This window comes from Anoplopoma fimbria, chromosome 2 (genome assembly GCF_027596085.1).
Source record: "Anoplopoma fimbria isolate UVic2021 breed Golden Eagle Sablefish chromosome 2, Afim_UVic_2022, whole genome shotgun sequence".
Classification (NCBI taxonomy): Eukaryota; Metazoa; Chordata; class Actinopteri; order Perciformes; family Anoplopomatidae; genus Anoplopoma; species Anoplopoma fimbria.
The window spans coordinates 32,411,616-32,423,956 of NC_072450.1; positions in this window are offsets into that span (position 1 = coordinate 32,411,616).

Here is a 12,341-nt window from a genome sequence, read left to right on the forward strand (position 1 = left end):
ATGCAAATCTGACCGGGCTTCCTGATTCAAATGGGTCTATTTACAGTTGGTTTGAAGAAGTTCATTTACAAACAGATAAAAGCCATTCTTAAAATGAATAAACCCAACACCAGTTTGATTGATTCCCCCGGAGTGCCAAAGTCAATGATTGGAGTACATAAGTGAAAAACTGAGTGATCTGTTTTTGACCATGGACCCTTTATTTGGAGCACCAATGCCTCACATGTGCCTCACATGTTGAAGTTTTAAAATAGAAATGCTTCTTTCCTCTTTCATTCTCATCTTTGTCCACATGAGCTCTCGATCCTTTCTTCTTCTTCTTCTTCTTCTTCTTCTTCTTCTTCTTCTTCTCTTTTACTGCTCTCATTGCAGCTTTGATTAGCTCTTTTCTGTAGTTGCAATTTTCTGAACTTTGGTTAAAACAACACTAAATCAATGAAAGAGATTTATTTTATTTTATTTCCATCCTTTCCATTGTCAAGAAAGCATCATTCAGACTCATCTGAGTGATTTTCAGGATTACTGCATCCGGGTCTGAACAGGAACATGTTCAGTGGCCTTCATTGTCAAAGCTGGTACCATACCGATGGACCCTGTCAAGGCAGTGATGGATGGGCCCAGCAGATAATGCTTATTGTATCTTAAACCTACGTTTCATCACGACAGATAGTGGTAAAGGTAACCGCCTCGGACTCAAAGAAGTCCTTGGTGGACCACAAACTTCCCCCCTGTGCCTTCTTCTCCCACAAGCTGCTACGACAACAGTCCTGATGGTCTTCATGGACACTCTGCTCACACCATTCCACTACTTAAGTTAACTACAGCTAAAGGGACTGGTTAACTCATGTTGCAAAGAATGTTCCACCCATTCTCCCCAGAGTCATTGTGTCTGACTGGGGAATACAATTCACCTGAGTTGTGCAACCGCCAAGGAGCCACCATCTTCAGAGTTCTATCTTCAGTCCAACGGCTAATCTGAACACGTGGACCAGGAGATGCAGACCATTCTCTGCTGCCTCCCCTCCCACAACCCTATGCTCCTGATCAAGACAGCTCCTGGAGGTTGAATATGACCACAACGCTCCCCTCAACTCTGCCATGAAGCCTTTGTTTGCTGCTTGCCGACGCACCTGGATGCAGGCCCCCTCCCACCTGATGCTGCATTCCTGCTCCCCGTTACTGCCCGAGGGGAGTCTAGGAAGCTGGTCCCATGATTCGTGGGTTCATTTCCTATCTCTAAGATCATCAAACCAGCTGCGGTCCATCTATGAGGTTCCATCCCCACCTTTCACCTTATCCTGGCTTATGTGAAAGGTCAATACTGAACCTTGAACATGTCGATATGTCTGACATGTTTGTTCAAATGCCTGGTCACCTCAGTGTTCTCCTTACGCTTCCTCCTCCCCCTGTCTGTCACTGTACGTCTGTGTCTTGAGTGAACTAATTACTGTGACTCTTGGTCTCTCAAGTATCTCCAGTGAGTTTTGTGTTGCTACACTTTTCCAGTGCTTTTTCCTAAATTCTGCTTCCTGAGCTTAGGATCTCCTATCTGCACCCAGTCTTCTTTCATTCTCAGTCCCTGACATCCTCAAGCCACATCATTGTCCATCCTGCCTCCCTGCCTCCTGCCCTCTACCTTTGTTACCCCCTGGTATTCATTCTAGACCCTTCCGAACGTTACAACAGAACTCTTCTTCAGCAGGTGCATAAAGCCACCTGGAAGCATAATCAAACCGTATTTCACCAGTGTGCCTGTGATCAATCCGCGACTTGGGTGCGTATTTCCCCCGTGAGTAGGACCGTATTTCCCTGCTCTAAGACGTGATACTTACTTACACTAATAACAATGTTAATTAAATCCATGCTCTACTACATAACCGTGGTAGGTGTGTTGAGGCAAGTGATTAATACGCCTATTTGGAAAATACCTCAGCTAAGTGTATTTCACTAATGTTTCTGTATGGAAGAATCCCCGACCTAGGTGCATTTTTCAGGGCAGATTTAGATTTAGTCTTGCTTTACTTTTCACCCTTTCTCTAACTTGGAATTCTGGTATTGGCAGTGGTGGACAAAGTTCTCAAAACTTGTTTGTACTGAAGTACAACTATTAAATAATATTAGTAAAACTATGAATACTGCATAGTAAAAGTCCTGCATTCAAATGTGAGCTTCAAGAGAAGAGTGAAAGAGTCCCTATCAGCACAATGTACTTAAATTGACTTAATGTCTGTTCAAGGTGGAGCTTTCAATTCTACTATAATGCTTGATTGTTTCATGAAGAATAAGTCATCATATTTTGATTGTTATATTTTATTAGTCAAATCGGAATCAGCACTGTAGCCACTGACAATTCTTTGTCAGGTCATTGTCAGGTCTACCATGCTTTCCTCTGAAGTAGAAGAAACTTACATTTAAGCTCCATATTTTTCAGTTATTTGAGTGGCCAATGAGAAAACTAATTATTTTCATATCTAAACACCAAAATAAATCTGTAGCTGTTTGGGGCCCTTTTACTTGGGGTAAAGTCTGTCTTTGGTGTTTTTTAAAGTCTGTAGATCTATTTCACTGCTGTTTCTGACCGTGAACGGCACAACTTTAGATTGTGAGTCAACTGTGTCATGGCAGGTGAATTGCTGAAGACCCAAGGTAGCACAATTTTGGAAATGCTCGACCTAGCTCATGTCACATCACCTAACTGTGATGGACATGAGTAGGGATTGTGTGTACTGACTGAAGAGTTTTCATCTCTGATCAAAGAAATGGACCGTAAAAACTGTTCTCAAAATGTATAAAGTACCTGTATTAGTAATATTGGTGAACTGACAAGACTAGTGGACAGTGGTAGGGTGGATAGCTGACTGCCGTGATGGCTTAAAAACAGACTTTAAAGCTTTACTAACCCCTTGGTAGGATCAGATAATGTGATGTGTATCCAGACAGAACACAATGTGTGCTCTAATCCAAGATCCACTCATGCCTACCTGAACAGCAGAGGAGGGCAGGCCAGCTGTATCCTAAATGCTGTGGGAGTCTCTCACAGAACTGCTCTGACCTTCCGCACAATAGAGCGTATTGATTCAACATGTATCCAAAACAGTTCCACTGGAGCTGTGTACTGTGTACAAGTAGCCTCTTCGAATTTCTCTGCAACAGGAGAACAGGTGATATGTCCTCTGTGCGACTGCCATTAAAGAATTGCATTTCTCTGCAGAGAAGTGAGGCCCGAGGTGTGGCTTTTTCTCTGTGTGTGTGTGTGTGTGTGTGTGTGTGTGTGTGTGTGTGTGTGTGTGTGTGTGTGTGTGTGTGTGTGTGTGTGTGTGTGTGTGTGTGTGTGTGTGTGTGTGTGTGTGTGTGTGTGTGTGTGTGTGTTGTGTACATGCATGTGATTGCAGGCATATTTTAGGAAACATTAAACTGATATTTTAACCGAAACATACCCTTAATATTAACATGTTGGAAATTTTTGACAATGAAACAAAATCTGCCAGTAGGGTTTTGGTGACAATTCAAGTAGGACAGGACAGGACAGAGAGGACAGGACAGGACAGGACAGAAAGGACAGGACAGAAAGGACAGGACAGGACGGACAGGACAGGACAGAAAGGACAGGACAGAAAGGACAGGACAGAAAGGACAGGAAAGGACAAGAAAACGGTGTTCAATGTTCAAAAGATCATATGTTCTATGTGTTTAGTGTAAAGGGGATACAACTTACATTTCATTGTGTAACCCAGTGTCCTTAACTGACAGATAAATGAAACTTGTAACCTTTTTTTACATAACATAACAATCAATCCTACCTGCTGATAAAATGAGGAGAACGTGGCTCAGTAGTTGTTAAATATATTGCTGTAAATTGGAGTTAGCAGCTAACAGTCAACCATGTTTTAGTTATTGTGCAGTGGGACAGATTTCTTTTTTTTTACATGGAACAATCAAATGTTTTATGCCACTGTAAGCATCAATAATATGCCACTGTAATTATCTACGTTCAGAGGCTGTTTACATTTGGGTTGTTATATATATTAATATCTGTCTTTTTTTTTTTTGTTTTGTGTGTGTGTGTGTGTGTGTGTGTGTGTGTGTGTGTGTGTGTGTGTGTGTGTGTGTGTGTGTGTGTGTGTGTGTGTGTGTGTGTGTGTGTGTGTGTGTGTGTGTGTGTGTATGTTTATTGGGTTTATGTTGTGTTGTTATGCTGCCTTGATGCAAAATTAAATTCCCTCTTTTGGGGCAATGGACTGAAATGAATTATATGATCAGATTTAGGGTGCTGTATATATGTGAGGTGCTGAGTGAGGTCATGCTTACAACCCTCTGCAGAAAACAAACAACTCAAACACATGCAGGTTTTGACTTATTGCCTCTCTTTCTCCACAGATATCTTCTTTCATTTTTGTTCCTATTCCATTTTTTACATATTCCAATGGTTTGAGTGTCAGCGGCATTTACTGTCAGCCTGATGTGAGAGGTAACAACATATTCTACATGCTTCACATACCACAGGTTTGGCTTGTTAAATATATCATTGTTTCGTGAACCAACACGATTTCTCTTTATTGATTAGTGTGTTGTACAATTTTAAGAGAGAAAGCATTTCAGCAGTGCTGTCGCTTATACAAGGTAGAGAATTTGAGACCAATAAAATCCATCAAAAAAAGTTAGATATTATATAAAAGTGATGCAGCATGAGTGGAGACTAACCCCCACCATCTCAGGCCAAAAGGGACATGTAAACATTGTTCTGTCATTCAATCCTGTACATTGTTCACCATAGAGCGTGGATGTGGGCTATGTCTGCACTGTGACACACTATACAGCCTGCCTTTCATGTCAGCAGCCAACATGGCACTGCACACGGAGCAGAAAGACAGACCCTTAAAGGGGATCATGATGTTAACCCACACTTACGTCTGAAGTTGAATGTTCTGAAATCAAAATCTGGGTCTGGCATCTAGTGTTTCATTTTAGTAAAGGTAGTAATACTATGTAAACTATGTTACAAGCAAAAGTCCTGCATTGGAAATTTGAGTTAAATGGCAGTTCTACTATTTTTTGTTTGTTTTAGGTTTTTACATCACTCTGTAACTTCCCAGTGGTTTTCCTTATGTATTGAAATTCAAACATTCAAGTTCAATTTATTGTCAAAATGCTATTTTCCTTTCTAAAATGTTTTCCCACTTGACTTGACGTAAGTCAAGTGTAGTAATTTAAACCTTTAATGTTCTAAGTATAAGTTCAAGTACAAGTTGATACTGGATCACAGTTTAAATTGGAGTTTAAAGCTTTTGTGCATCAGAATTAAATGGAACTGAATTCTAAATTTAGAGTTAAAACTAAACTGACATTTAAAAAGATGTTTAAATTTAATTATTTTTTATTTAAAAATAGTTTTAAAGTTTGGTGCAACATAGTATTTGAAGTTAAACCATAATTTCATCATGTTTTAAACAAAATCTGTCCTGGTGCAACCCAGACTAAGACCTACATTAGAGAGCAGCTTGGGGTTCATTGTCTTGCTCAAGTACACTTTGACATGTGGACAGTAGAACTGAGTGTTAAATTCTATCCTCATGTAAACCATTGCAGTTAATGTAAATAGAGCATCTTTCAACGTCAGTCATGGAGCAATCTATCTCTGTAGAAATGAATTACAGACTTCTCAATGTGTCATAAATTACACAAATTCTACTTCACATGCTACTTCTTCTTCTTGTTCCTTAACATGGCCGACCCAGCAGTCAGTGCTGCCCAGCAGATATGGTTGAAACTTGTTTTGGAAAGAGTTACCATCCTTGTATTTGAGAGAAGTTGGGTTTTGCTGAAACGACTTCACCACAATCTTTTTTTCAAACCTGATCAGGACAACATCCACGATAATGGTGTCTTCCTGTTGATTTATTATAAAAGTCAGATATCTATCCAGTGTGATGTGTGAGGATTACCCTGCAGCTTATCAGTAAGCTCCAACAGCAAAATAGATCTTTCACTTTAACCACCAGTTTCACCAGTACCAACTGTGCAATAAATAAAGTGAGATGTCATCAGGTAGGAAAGTTAATCCACTGCCCATGAGAAACAGTGATGAGAGATTCCATATCTAAGCTCCTTTTGTTTAACGCTGTTCTCCAATGAATTTGCAAATTGCTCTGATCTGAAAACACAAAGCGCTCTCTCACTCCTTATGACAGACTGGGTAAGAGGCTGGACTGATATGAAGTGGTGAGAAACAGCCAGGAGTAAAAAAAAATCCCTTCCTCACATCAAAAGACGGCCGTCTCACTGCTGTCAGCTTAGGTAGGGAGGGATGACAGAGGGCCGCCAGGCAGACACATATCCCTCTGCAAGCTGAGCCCACAGAGCGCTCTGCGTTCAATGGATGTTGATGTCAAGCGAGGCCTGAGATGAAACCCTGGGTGAGTATAGTGCCAGAAAGAAAGCTGAGACAATGTCCACGGTCGTCCATCCCAGCAGTATTATAAATTATGACCAAAGTTCATCTTGATATTAAGTCAAATCAACCTCTAAAACTGTTTAAATGTCAGTGTTTTCATTATGTAACACTTGGTGCTTTTATGGTTACATTTCTGTGCATCACTGTTCACCTGCAGCGGCATTTGCTTCTAAGAGGGGGCCTCACCCAAGTATGGTTTACATTTTGTACTACCTTGTCATTTGCAAGTGCCTTCATCATTTCAAGTGTTGATTGTAGAAAGAAATGTTATGTTACCCTTTTTTTTTTACCCATTTCAAGGTACATGTCTTATACTCAGTGAAGGAACCCTCTCTGACTTTACTTTACTGGATTATGTCTTGTTCATGATACTTTTCTCCAGATGTGTTGATGTTGAATGTTTGTGATAACTGTACTGAAGGATGAAGTGTTACTTTATTTGTTGATCAAATCCTCCTCGTTCTTCAGCTAAATGAACATGTTTAAAAGCCTCTTGGATCAGCTGGAAGATGCATTTTAGTATTTGTAGAGACACGTGGTTCTCACAGGACAGTGACGCTACAAACATATGATGATCTTATAGAATATGAGGCATTGCTGTTGATTAAACCAACATTAATGCAGCAGGAAAATAATCTTAATAAAAACATCATATATAATAGTAAAACTCTTGACAGAGAGAGCATGAGACCTTCTATTTTACTGCAGCATGGTCTCATGGTCTCACGTGGCTCTGTCCACGGTGGACTGGTGTCTACTGGATCTGGCTCTGTCCACGGTGGACTGGTGTCTACTGGATCTGGCTCTGTCCACGGTGGACTGGTGTCTACTGGATCTGGATCCACGGTGGACTGGTGTCATCTGGATATGGGTCTGTCCACGGTGGACTGGTGTCATCTGGATATGGGTCTGTCCACGGTGGACTGGTGTCTACTGGATCTGGCTCTGTCCACGGTGGACTGGTGACATCTGGATCTGGCTCTGTCCACGGTGGACTGGTGTCTACTGGATCTGGCTCTGTCCACGGTGGACTGGTGTCATCTGGATATGGGTCTGTCCACGGTGGACTGGTGTCTACTGGATCTGGCTCTGTCCACGGTGGACTGGTGTCATCTGGATATGGGTCTGTCCACGGTGGACTGGTGTCTGGATCTGGATCTGTCTCTGCTGGATCTGGCTCTGTCCACGGTGGACTGGTGTCATCTGGATATGGGTCTGTCCACGGTGGACTGGTGTCTACTGGATCTGGCTCTGTCCACGGTGGACTGGTGTCATCTGGATATGGGTCTGTCCACGGTGGACTGGTGTCTACTGGATCTGGGTCTCCCCACGGTGGACTGGTCTCTGCTGGATCTGGCTCTGTCCAGGGTGGACTGGTGTCTACTGGATCTGGCTCTGTCAATGCTGGACTGTTCTCTGCTGGATCTGGCTCTGTCCACGGTGGACTGGTGTCATCTGGATATGGGTCTGTCCACGGTGGACTGGTGTCTACTGGATCTGGCTCTGTCCACGGTGGCCTGGTCTCTGTACTGAAGGAGTTTCTGTTGAACCTGCATGATTTCATCTGATTTCACCAGAATCTGACCCGGTAGCTCCGATGACGAGCTTTAAGAATAACTATATAGAAACAGACCAGCTTCATTCTAATGGTCTCATTTAGTGATGGAGGCCATATAGAGGATCAGGATTAAACTGAGACTGGTTCAGAACCAGTTAAAAGTTCCTCACAGAAACTTTAAGTAAGGTTTTCGAATGCAGGAATTGTATTTGTTGTGAAGTATCTTCAGGGTGTGTTATTAATAGTTTAGTCTATTTTACTGTAGTAATAAATGTGAATACTTCTTCTATCACTGTCTTCACTCTTCTATGTTGTTTGATGGATAGTGCAGTCAAAAGTGTGGGAGGTGGGCCTTTGTATCCCAGTCTAAACTCCCATCTTACTCTACAAGTCAGCCACATGTGAGTTTTAGTTTGTCCAGCCTAGTTGTTGAATGGACGGATCAACTGATCAAAAGGATTGATGCCGAGAAATGAATACAGTGTAACAGAAGAGTGTTCAGTCAAATAGTGTTCATGGGAACAATAAGACCTCTGGTGTGGACATCTGACCTTCTCTAGATAGGTAATGTAAGTCATTTATGTTGTGTAAAATATATAGTGTGTAAAGGTCGCTGATTTATTAATGCATCATTTATATGTGAGGATAAATTCAGGTCAGGTTTGAGATATAACTTGATGTGCTTTAACCATCAATCATACCATGTATAATATTACAATGTTTACAGTATTGTCTGACTCTGAGTATTCTGTAATTTTAAGTAGCTGTCATGTATTCAGTATTAACATTAAATGACTTGCCAGATATGTTAATTAACAACATTCGCAAACATAATCTGGTCAGTATTATGTTTCCTTCCAGACCTATTTGCTGCAGTATATTATTGTAACAACTGTGTACTGTCCTGTAGCCATATTTACCTCTCTCCTCTTATTATCCCATTATTAACTTTGATCTTAAGAGCCTTCAAAAAACATGATACTTACTGCAACTGTGATGTATCACAATCCCCTTATTGTCAGTGTTCACAGTTCTGACCTCAGCTCTTTCCTCTTGTTTACTGGCAGCCATGAGGCTCATGTAATTGGGGAGGCTTTCCCCTGGTCCAAACTTTGCTGCGGTAACAGAGTGTAAGCTCCTTCCTGTTCTGTGCTCTTTTATCTATCCTGTATATTTTTGCAACAAGTGGAGGAGCAGTGCGTTCTCATCCGGGCCTGAAAAGAGCCTTTGTTTGTCCCTGAACACCTGGACAGAGTTAACTCAGTGCTCCAGACTCTCCCTCCTTCCCTCTCTATTCTCTTTCTCTCCCTCTTTTCTCTATCCATCCATCTTTTCCCTGTCTGAATTGTTCTCCCTCCCCTCTCTTCTACTTTCTGTCTGCGTGTCCAACTGCAGCAGTGTGACAGAAAGTCCAGACCAATAACAGACAGACATGGGAAAGTGCTTTGAGGTTAAAGAGAAAGCAGCTCAAGGTAAGAATGACATTTATAGTCAAGGTCATATCTATCATATATTCTCAAAGTGGGCAGTTGGGAGTATTCAAGAATGTTACTTTTGCTTTTTGTTTGCCCTGAAGACAGTTTTTCCCCTAATCAAGTTTTTTTTTAACTTAAAATACTCTGTATTTTAAATGAAGTGTGGGATTTCATTGGGTCACTTCAATTTCATTATTTATCTGCTCCATGTCTTTTTCCCACATTATAATAATTTGTTTCCTTGACTTCGTTAGAATTCATCATTTGTGCCCTAAATGAATGGAACAGCTTCATACATAACTCAATTTCAACTTTTTTTCTTTTGTATTGGACTGAGATACACTCTGGTCTTAGCTGCTTTAGCTGCTACTTTAGTTGTTTAATTCAATTCAATTTTGAAGCTGTATGTTGTCTTGGTGCTGTACCTGTGTGTTATTATATTGATATTAAATATTATTATCATAATATTATGTTTTTTCATATGAATGAGCAAAAAGTAGTAAACTTATATCCTATTTGTACACAATCTTACAGACTATCTCATATATCTTTTTGCATCATTTTTTTCATATATATTATTTCTCCCCAACCTGTATGTTGTTTTCATTTTACTTTTGTATTGTAAAGGCTCGATTTTTCTGTATTAATATTCTCTTCTATTGTTATTTTGCACCCCCATAAAGCTTAGTGACATCACAGTGCATGGACTTGCATGTGCAAAAATGCAGCATTGTACTTCCTACACTTCTCTATTTTTGACACTATGGACTACTGTGAGGTAAGTTGCTCTTATGATTCCCTGTGGTTGCTCTGCTGCATCGCCCCAGTTTGCACACATGGATCACTTTCATTCTCACCTATGTTATCTCCGCTTTAATCACATTCTCCTCGTTGAGCATCACAGCTGAAATGAATGATAAACAGCAGGTTCTCAACCAAACACATGCTGTAAGCTATCTGGGTAGTGACTGTGATGGCCTTGAAGCCTGCTGACAGTCATTAGAAGGTGTGCAGTGCCAATTAGCCTGAGCAGCCGGGCCTGGAGGGAGAGGTCACCTGGCTCCATTTTCCCACGACGGGGAAGCTCTCCTGACAGTCAGTCAGACGGACGGTTGAGTATTCCCTATGTGCTGTAGAACTTCATGATCCCACCTCGTTACAGTGTTCACAGTGGTCCATGTCACAAGATCTAGGGAAGCAAACTTTATAAAGGTCTGTCTTAAAAATCATATCTTATCATACAAATATTACAATTCCATTCATCAAATCTTGTCTACCAAATCAACTACCAAACTGACTCAGTCTGGTCACGTGTAAAGGATTTATAGTGATCAACTGCTTTTATGGTTGATCACTATAATAATGATTTGTAGAGAATCATTCCTCTACAAAGGCTTTTCAAATAATTTGCTCATTATAGTCAAGTCGTCCGCTGACAGTTTATCCGGGGTCTTTTCAAACGTGATAACATAATTAAAACTAATTCTAGTTTTAGTTTTAGTTTTAGTTTTACTCCCATGATACTGGTTTTGCACGTGCACTCAAATCCTGACGGGAAAAGAGAAAAGTCATTTTCTCTCAATGGAAATCATTGTCTGCTCTAAGCTTATGACAAACTGCCAAAAACAACCATGTGTAAGAGAGTATGAGAGCCAACTCCTGCTGTAGTGCTGTTATGTCTGTGTAAATCCTATAATTATACTGCAATGTAATGTGGAGCTACAACAGTTAAAACACAACTCATACAGCAACACATCAGAAAGACAATATAATACGTTTGACACTGGACAAAAAAAAAAAAAAAAAAAGCTACGGCCTGCATCTTAGAAGTGAAGTGATTAGCAGCTCTGTTATGATGCCGCACATCAGGAAAATATTGGCAAAAATGTGATTTTAACCTCCCTCTTTGATAGACCACCATTTTTGTTTACAGTGAGGGTGACCTTTTATGTTATTTATTTAAAAAAAATGTTGTCTGTTCTAAAAAATGACCAACCAATGGAAACAGATGACTTCTCTAAAGAGTTGCAGTATTAGTCCAAACATATTTAATAGATATGTCTCCTCATATTTGTCCACCAATCCCACGTGCACAGCTAAACCAGCATTGACCGTAATATATGTGTTCAGTGTTGCCAAGACTGATATCTCTTCTTCCTCTGTGCCATAGAGCTCTATTGTTGTTAAAACTTCAATGAGACACTGTTGCACTAGGTGACAGAAAAACCGACTAGAGCACCAAATGTTAATTAATACACTGCTGAAAATAGTCCCAGACAAAAGCACCATACTCCTGTTTGAGTTCCTTTTGATGTAAAAAGAAATGTTCCATACTCTATTCTCTAATAAATACTTGTTTGCCGGCCTCACCTAAAGAATATGTATGGTGGCCGTGTTGATCTCTCACTTTCTGTTAATCCCTCAAACTGTTTGAGCAATGAATCCTGTGCAGGTTCCTGCTTATTTGCATGGGTCTTGGCCCATGCTTTGCATTTCATATTGTTTTCCCGACTTAACCATCCTGCCAAGTCCCCCCCCCCCCCTTCCCCCGTCATGAAATCCCTTTGAGTCTCTCTCTCTCTCTCTCTCTCTCTCTCTCTCATTATGAAGTGTTAGAAAGTTGCTGAAGTGAGAAATGAGCCTGCGAAAGCCCGTTGTCCTAATTAAACTTTGACATAAAGAGTGACAAGAAGCGATGAAGGGTGAAACAATAGCTGACTGTGTATGAGTGCAAGCCCGGAGCGAGCAAGCAGCTTTGTCCTCGTGAACAAAAGCATTTGTTTGCATGTGTTCAACTCCATTCAACTTCACCAGGCCCAGGTGCGAAGACCAAATTTGCAAAGGACATCGCAGCTCG